Source organism: Octopus sinensis, linkage group LG13 (assembly GCF_006345805.1).
Source record: "Octopus sinensis linkage group LG13, ASM634580v1, whole genome shotgun sequence".
NCBI classification, from domain to species: domain Eukaryota; kingdom Metazoa; phylum Mollusca; class Cephalopoda; order Octopoda; family Octopodidae; genus Octopus; species Octopus sinensis.
In genome coordinates this window covers 28,248,236-28,258,235 of record NC_043009.1, presented here as the reverse complement: position 1 = coordinate 28,258,235, position 10,000 = coordinate 28,248,236, and the positions used below count along the sequence as shown (strand labels likewise).

At 34.6% G+C, this 10,000-nt stretch overlaps 1 long non-coding RNA gene across 1 annotated transcript in view; it reads left to right on the top strand.

Annotated features, from left to right (window-relative positions):
* LOC118765713 overlaps positions 1 to 10,000 on the top strand; it is a 36,314-nt gene that overhangs the window by 25,090 nt on the left and 1,224 nt on the right. Inside the window, exon 2 of the long non-coding RNA XR_005001579.1 lies at positions 9,170 to 9,230. This is a non-coding gene — a long non-coding RNA (uncharacterized LOC118765713). The remainder of the gene's footprint in view (positions 1 to 9,169; positions 9,231 to 10,000) is intronic.

Sequence of the window (10,000 nt, the reverse complement as noted above, 5' to 3'; positions counted from 1 at the left end):
TATATATCTATATGTATATATATGTATATATATATTCATAAACATATATATGTGTACATATACAAATATATATACATATGTATACATACATATAGATATATACATATACATATATAATATGAATATATATATATGTGAATATATATATATATATACATATACATATTTGCATATACATACATATATATGTATATTTATACATATATATGTATATATATATATATATGAATTTGTATATATTTGTGTATACTCACAAGTATATATGTTAAAGCAGAATAATACCTAGTGGCGGTGATGGTGGTGGTGGTAGTAGTAGTAGTAGTAGTAGTTGTTGTTGTTGTTGTCGTTGTTGTAGTTGTTGGAGGTGGAGGAAGAAGTGGTAGAAGCGGAGAATAAGGATTAGTAGTAGGAGCAATTGTAATAGTAGTAGCAGCAACAGCAGTTGCAGTAGTAGTGGCGGTAGCAGCAGCAGCAACAGTAACGAAACAACTGGAAAAAAAAATTTTTTTTTCCTAAATGTATATAATAATATATTAAAAAAATAAATAAATAAATGTCATTTAACACAAATTTTCACGATGAAAAGGAGACAAGTAATGAGGAAAAAAAAAATTAGTTTAAAAAAAAAGAGATAAATATTCAAGAAAAAATAAAAAAAAAAAATAAATAATCAACCCAGAAAAACGCATAAGGGAAAAGAATAATAAAATACAATAAGAAAAACATGCTTAAGGAATTCTCAAGACACCGAAAAGCCTTCAGTGAAGTTAATCAAAGACATCAAAAATTGATTCTTATAATAAATGAAAAAGAAAAACCTTACCAAAATCTTGGCGTCATAAATACTCACCAGATTATGTGGCGTAGTTCACTGTTGCTGTGTTGTTTATTTGTTTATTTAATGTTTGTTTGTGAATGGTTTTTTTTTGTTTCTTATTTTACTTTAAAGAATATATTTTAAAATCTAGTTTTGTTGTGGAGATATTTGTATGTTATTTTATTGTGTTTTATTGTGTTTTATAGTATTTAATTGTATTTTATTTGTTTTTCTTTTTTTTCGTTTTGGGTGGTTGTTTTTAAAAGATAAGAGAATAAAACCAATTTTAAATTGAAGAAGAAACGAAGAACGAATAAATATAAATCAAAAGAAGAAGATTTGGAAAGGAAGATTATAATACTTGGAAGTTATATGGGAAACAAAGTTGCTTGTGGATTATACCATCTTCCCTGTAACTCATAAATGCCATCGTCATCATTTTTGCCGTTGTTGCTGTTGTTACTGCTGTCACCAACATCATCATCATCATCATCATCAAGGTTGTCATCGTTATCATAATCAGAGGTGGTGGCAAAACCAATGACATCATGATCATTCTTGTCGTCGTCGTTGTTGTCACTTTCATCATCATCATCATCATCCTCATCGGCATCATAATCCTTCGCATCATCATCACTGTCATCGCCTTCATCGTCCTCACCATTAGCATAATCATTGTGATTGCCATCAGCAGCAGCAACAGCAACATCATCATAGACTTCGTTACCATCATCATTATTGTTGTCATCTACATCATCATCATCATCATTGTCATCGTTGTCATCATCATCATCATCATTGTCATCATCATCACAGCTATCATCACCATCATCAACATCATTATCTTCACCAAAATTTTGCTGGCCTTGCACTGAAATTTGAAGCCAATATTTTTGGGAACACAAATTGAGATCAACATTATTAATTGTAGCCCTTGCCTCAAATCTTTTGTACCTTTGTGACAATATCCTATGTATATGGCTAATTCTTTATTCCATTAATAGCTTCAACAGAGGGTATGGCCATGCTGAAGCAATGCCATGCGGATATCTAGGATGATGAATATTTTACTCTAATCACCTGGATCACCTGGATCAGGCTGGCTGTCTGGTGCCAAGTCAGCTCCACTGGCCATAACATTTGCTCCATTCCCCTCATGTTTTCACCGTTCTCTTCCACATTATTCCAAACATTTTTTCTTAATCATCTTTTTGCATTATCAGAGGTCTTCCAAGTCGTCTCTTTCTCTCACGTGGGTACCACCCGACAACTGCACAGGTCCATCGACCATCTGTGAACCTTGTGACATGACTGGCCCATCGTAACTTTACCAGGTGGGATTCAGTGACAACATCCTTCACTCCAGTTTTATCCCAGAATCTCTTAATTCTGGATGTGATCTCTAAATGAATTTCCCAGCCTTGACTTTTCCATGGCTCACTGCACCATAAGCAGACGTTCTTCTCCCTTCGTCAAGGCTCAAGTCTCTCATGCATATCGCATTGCATGCAAGGCCGTGCTGTTGAAGTGACTGATGCAAGTTGCCTTGCCTAGGGTCGCCTTCAGCACATCCTTCACCTGGTTGAATGCACTCCATCCATTTTAGTCTAATAATATATTTAAGTTGACCCAAAGACAATGAGGACAAGCGAAATAGAAAAATCTAAACAATAGATCATTATCACCACCATCATCATCATCATCATCACCGCCATCATCACTATCATTACCATCATCATCATTATTGTTGTCATCTACATCATCATCATCATCATTGTCATCGTTGTCATCATCATCATCATCATTGTCATCATCATCACAGCTATCATCACCATCATCAACATCATTATCTTCACCAAAATTTTGCTGGCCTTGCACTGAAATTTGAAGCCAATATTTTTGGGAACACAAATTGAGATCAACATTATTAATTGTAGCCCTTGCCTCAAAATCTTTTGTACCTTTGTGACAAATATCCTATGTATATGGCTAATTCTTTATTCCATTAATAGCTTCAACAGAGGGTATGGCCATGCTGAAGCAATGCCATGCGGATATCTAGGATGATGAATATTTTACTCTAATCACCTGGATCACCTGGATCAGGCTGGCTGTCTGGTGCCAAGTCAGCTCCACTGGCCATAACATTTGCTCCATTCCCCTCATGTTTTCACCGTTCTCTTCCACATTATTCCAAACATTTTTTCTTAAATCATCTTTTTGCATTATCAGAGGTCTTCCAAGTCATCTCTTTCTCTCACGTGGGTACCACCCGACAACTGCACAGGTCCATCGACCATCTGTGAACCTTGTGACATGACTGGCCCATCGTAACTTTACCAGGTGGGATTCAGTGACAACATCCTTCACTCCAGTTTTATCCCAGAATCTCTTAATTCTGGATGTGATCTCTAAATGAATTTCCCAGCCTTGACTTTTCCATGGCTCACTGCACCATAAGCAGACGTTCTTCTCCCTTCGTCAAGGCTCAAGTCTCTCATGCATATCGCATTGCATGCAAGGCCGTGCTGTTGAAGTGACTGATGCAAGTTGCCTTGCCTAGGGTCGCCTTCAGCACATCCTTCACCTGGTTGAATGCACTCCATCCATTTTAGTCTAATAATATATTTAAGTTGACCCAAAGACAATGAGGACAAGCGAAATAGAAAAATCTAAACAATAGATCATTATCACCACCATCATCATCATCATCATCACCGCCATCATCACTATCATTACCATCATCATCAACATCATCATCATCAGCATCATCAGCATCAGCATCATCAGCATCACCATCATCAGCATAATCATGATCATGATCATCATCATCATCATCATCATCATCAGGAACAGCAGCAGCAGCATCATAATCATCATTCATCATCAGTATCATCATCATCATCATCATCATCATCATCATCATCACTACCACCACCAACCTTACTATCATCGTCATCATCATAGTCTTTGGTGTCATTCTCATCGTTAGCTTTGTCCTTCTCCTACTCTCCTCCTAATCATCATCATCCCCACCACTATCATTGGTAACATCACCATCATTATCATCATCATCATCATCAACCTTATAATCACTATTATCATCAATACCATTAGGATTATCAACATCATACACTCGTCTCTGTTATGATTATCCTCATCATCATCACCACTACCAACACCATCGTTGCTATTGCTGTCATCATCATCATCCTCACCCACATCATCATTATCAACAACAATGACAACAACACTTGTTTTTAACCATTTCCCAATTACCCTTATTTCCAACTTCAGTGCCATTAATTTCAAACATTCCATATTACCATTTTTCCATATTTCCATCCATATTTCACCAAAGCTTTCATTTGTTTCTGTTTATTTTTATTTATATATTTTTTCTAATCCCAAATTTTTCCAAAATCGAGAATTAAAAACAAAAATCACATTTCCATTCTTCCCTGTCCTCACCCCTACACTACACAACCCCACACCACATACCTTTCCACCCAGAATACCTCTCTTCCCTTTATCCACCTTCTCCACCCCCGCCCCACCACCATCATTCTACAAATGAAATAGAGCAATAAGGAAAAAAAAGTTTAAAAAAAAGAGAATGCTTTAGATAAATGAGAACAATTTTCAATAAAAAACAACCCCAAAAACAGAAAATATTTTCTTTCTCCATTTCATGTCACTATTTTTTTATCTGTTTTTTATAATCTATTTTGTTTTAATGTTTGTTTTTTGTTGTTTTTTTTTGTTTATTCTCCACTTCCTTTTTACTTTGTCGGAAACGTGTTTTTTAGTCAAAGTTGTACGTTCGATAACTCTACAGTGAAACTGTAAAATGTAGGTGTTATCACTAGGTCACTATGCAAGCTTTCACATTTTCCCATACAATTAAACTTAAATTATGTCAACTGAAGAATTTGGAAGATTTTTATGAGAATCAGCAAAGCTTTTTGAATTGTTAGAGAGAATACCTCATGGTATTAGATCCTCCTGGTTTCTTTCGGTCAATCCGTCTGTTAGCTTTCACTCATAAGGTAAGGTAAGGATTGACCTGAGATTCTAGCAAAAGATACTTAAGTTACATATATATATATATATATATATATATATATATGTATGATTCACAATCAAGGTGCAGAAATGGTGTATTCTGAATGAACAAGGTAATGTAATCCGATGGTAGAAAGAATTCTGTGAATTAGGTACTCCAAAGTCAGGCGGAAGACCAGGGGATCCATGTGTTAATAGTAAATCCAAACAAACGAGGAACAAACACAAGAAAAACAACAACATGTGGATGTGGTACATGCAAATTGTGAGCAGACATTCTTTCCCTGAGCATCTGCTAATACTTTGCATGTACCATGTCCTCATGTTGTTATTTTACTGTGTTTGTTCAAGTGGGCTTGAACTTGGTATTCCTTTGTTTCAACTTTCAGTAGTGTATGATGTCACACTATAAATGCAATCCTTAGATGTACCTCATAAGTGCAGCATCCATAATCAATTCAAGTACTATGGATTGCATATATTGTGTAACATCATGAGTTGTCAAATACTGAAACATATGTAACATGCAATAAAGGAATATCAAGTTCAAAGCTATGTTCATTTCTCTCATTATTGATGCGATATTTGTATTATGTTATAATTTTCAAGCCACATAAGACTCTGTGTGATCACACGATGGTGAGAGATTAATGGGATTAACAATAAGAGCTGAAACCTGTACAGTAAAGCTGTTGTACATTGAGCACATCCATTCCAACTTGTATACAAGTACCAATGTATAGATATAGGCATACATACATGCATACATGCATATATACATACATGCATACATACATACATATATATACACACATACAGACATACACGCACAAACAAGCACACAGACATACACACACACACACATATATACATACATTCATACATACAGACAGACAGATATATAGGTTAGCTGTCCTACTGATGTGAATATCTCTTTAAAAATCAAAGAGAAAGAAGATGACTATGGATAACTCTTTTGAAACCTCCAGCTTCAACATCTGGATCACAAATTTACATTTATACCAATAATAATTAGTTTCGTAAGTAAATGCTTAACTGTCAATCTGGATAGGCTTGGATTTTTCAGAAAATAGTAATCCACCAACTGACTTGCACGTCACAAATGCGATTTGTAAGTGGAACAGTAAAAATATGCGAGACTTTTCTCAGGTTTAAAATGTGACATTGTTTTCGTTATCTACATTCCAATGATGGAGTTTTGTACTTTTGTTAGAAAACAGCCCCTTCTTCAAAGGATGAAATTAAATGATTAATTTGTGTAAATGGCCCTGAATTTTAGGTCACTTCACAGATTTGGTCCTACAACAGGGTAACGACGATATTGATGAGTATGATGATGATGATGATGGTGATGACGATGACGATGACGATGACGACGATGATGATGATGAGGTAAATAGGGACAACCATGATGATGATGCCGAAGCAGAGGAGGTAAATGCTGACAATGTTGAGGAGGGGGAGGAAGGAGAGAAGGAGGAAGAAGAGGAAGAGGCTGGTGGTGATTGGTAGCAAGGATGATGATGCCGAGGCGGATGAGGTAAATGCTGACAATGTTGAGGAGGAGGAGGAGGAGGGAAAGGTGGAAGAGACTGATGGTGATTAGTATTCACGTTAACAATGACAATGACGACAGTAGAAAAGATGACGATGGTGGTGATGAGGATGATGACAATGATGATGATGACAATGCTGATGATAGTGGTAATTACTCTCACAATGATGACAACTATTTTATGCTGACATCTGATCATTGAACATTTGCCAAACAATAAAAACAAACATAAATAAACATAAAAGAAAGGCAAAACATACATTGTAATTAGTTTTAAACTTTAATTATTATTTGCTCTTGGTCTCTGCTAATGTTGATGGGTTATATATTTGTTTATATTTTTCCTGTTTTTTGTTTTTTTAGTGAAGGGAAATTTTGTTGCTAATTTATATTTCTTTAATTTTTTTCCCCTGGATTTTATATATTTTTATTTATTTTTTACATCCATTACAAAATCTGGTACATTTTCTCATTTCCTGCTTAGAAAATGCACTCATACAGGCCTATATACATACATGTGTATACACATACATCATATGCTTACACAGCAATCATAAACACTCACACATACTCCACTCCTAGAGAAGTATAAATATACATACTTATATAAAACAAACACACACATATATATAGGCGCAGGCATGGGTGTGTGGTAAGAAGCTTACTCTTCCCAACCACATGGTTCCAGGTTCAGTTCCACCACGTGGCACCTTGGGTAAGTGTCGTCTACGATAGCCACAGGCCAACCAAAGCCTTGGAAGTGGATTTGGGAGACAGAAACTGAAAGAATCCCATATGTATATATATATATATATAGGTGCAGGCCAGAGCCTCCTGCGTGGGTTTGGTAGATTAAAACTGAAAGAAGTCTGTCGTATATATATATATATGTATTTATATATATATGCATATATATATGTGTGTGTATATATATATATATATATATAAATATGTATTATATATATACATATATATATCTACATATATATACACACACACGTATACACACACACATATATATATATATATATACATATATATATATATATATATATATATTATATATATATTATATATATATATATATAATACATATATATATAATCTACCTTTTTAATACTCAAATTCAAAGTCTGTTTCTGTTTGTGTTCTCTTTGATTTGCAACAATAGCAGAACATTGTGAAAATAAAATGTTTCAAAATGTACTCTTAAATACACTGACTTCTGATGAAAATAATAGATAAATAGACAGACAGACAACATATAGATAGATAGAGGAATAGATGGATAGATAGATAGATAGATAGATAGATAGATAGATAGAAACTTTCAACATAAAAAAAGTTATTCTGAATCATTCATGAATAACTTCAACACACACACACACACACACACACACACACACACTTATGGCCCCCTCTCTCCCTAACACAGACACCTAGATATCAACAGAGAAGAAAAGGGAGAAATCACATCATTTTTATGATTATATATTACGTCTTTCAAGTCAAACATATATAGCAGAGGGTATGTAGATAAATAGATATGTGGGTAGATGGATGGATTTTTGTTCAATTTTGCTTGGTTTATTTGTTTTTCTATGAATACTTTCAAATAAATAATCGTATTTATCATTTCTCACTGTAATCACCTTGTTTTAAGAAGGCATGTCAGTGCTTTTTTTTTCATTTCCAAAGCCCCATGAAAGAGAAGGTATTTACCTTGTCAAAAGAAGGTGTAAACAAGTACATGTAAGCTTTATTTGCCAATAAAGTGAAAGCATTTTCGATGTGATAAAAAACAGAATTGTTTTTATTTAGTATTATGGAGCAACGAAATGCACGAGAGATAGATTCCCTTGTAAAAAAAAAACAGTTCCTGTAATGAAAATTTCTTTCCATTCACCGCTGTGCAATATGGATTTTTACTAACATTTACATCCTCATTGCAACCAGGTAAAAAATTAAATGAGAAGAAAAAGGCCATAATTTTACAGAAATTTTATTGCGTATTGAGAATTTTCTGTTAAACTCTCTCAATTGTCTTTTGTTAACATATGATACACCTGAAAAGGTATGATACACCTAAGAAGATATCGAAATAGTTTTGCTCACGTTAATTTTGAATTTAATTAAAATTTTTGGTGGCCCCAACATCAATAGGGAGAAAATTACACTGGACGCCCGATAGTATTTGCTTTGCATGTATATGCAAAGATGTATATATATATATGAAGGTAGGGCTGAAAAGTTCCTGATTTGGGATAAAAGAAAATACAGAAGGATTACTTAATAATGATTTTATTCAACATATTTCCCTCTCCCATTCACACGCTTATTGCAATGGCCCTTCAGCTTTTCTAAGCCCTGTAAATGAACTCAGAAAGTTAGGCCTCCAACCAGGCTTTCCATGACATCCTTAAAACCAGGAACTTTACAGCAGCCCCTTATGTATAAGGGGCTGCTGTACTTATAAGGGGCTACTGTTATTTACTTAACCCCTACTGAGCATAGGCTGTCAATGACTTTTCTCCTCTGTCTGCAACTCTGGGCTGACTTGTCTACTTCTCTCCAATTGGACCCCTACTTTTTCAGCTCTACCTCAGTATCTTCCTTCATATCTTTCCCTAAATAAATGACTTCTTCTCTCAAGTATTTTTGGCTTTGAATTATCACTAATGCTCCTGCAACTTTGCTTTTTTCCTTGTTAGGGATCTTGATTCTATGCTGACCCATTTTCAACTCTGGGAAGAGATGGTCCATATTAGTTTGGTATGTATCCTTTGAACTATCTCACCCTTACATAGAAATGAAATTATTGTGAAAATCTGTCTTCAGATTTATGAGGATGGAGATTATTTGGGTTTTCAAGGTTATCTAAGTAAGAGCGCAACATTCTCCACTGAACAAGGGATCAACTTGCCAAAGCATTGAATCCCAAGGGCTATTTGTACTTCTTTTTTGCTCCAGTGTACTGGAACAATGTAAAATAAATTAGCTTGCTTAAGGACAAAGTTCACTGCCTTGTCTGAGAATTGAAACCATAGTAGAACAAATGTAAGGCTCACCTCTCTAACCACTAGGCCAAAAGTTTTCACTGACAATATATACAGACATAAAAGTATGTAAAAATAATGTAATAAACACAAACATATACACTCACAAGTATATACATACATATTTGTGTGTATGCGTCCTCTGTGTACATGTAATCAATGTGTGTATGTGTTCATGTGTCCTCTGAATGGGTGTGAGTTTGTGTGTTCATACCTTATCAGTGTCCATGTCCCCTGTGTGTTTATATAGGTAGTTAATTCAATAATTTATTCCTAATGATATAATTAATATAGATATGTAATCAATAATTAGAGACACAATCAATATGTAAGGACTAACTAAATTACCTCTACATGTTTCAACACGTTTCTCTATTCCGTTGTTTTATTAAGAGAAACAAGGGCCAATAAAATATAGGATACATGGTTGAGTGGCTAAGGTATTGTACAAACCAGCCCTTAATTCACGAGCCCAAATCTTCTATT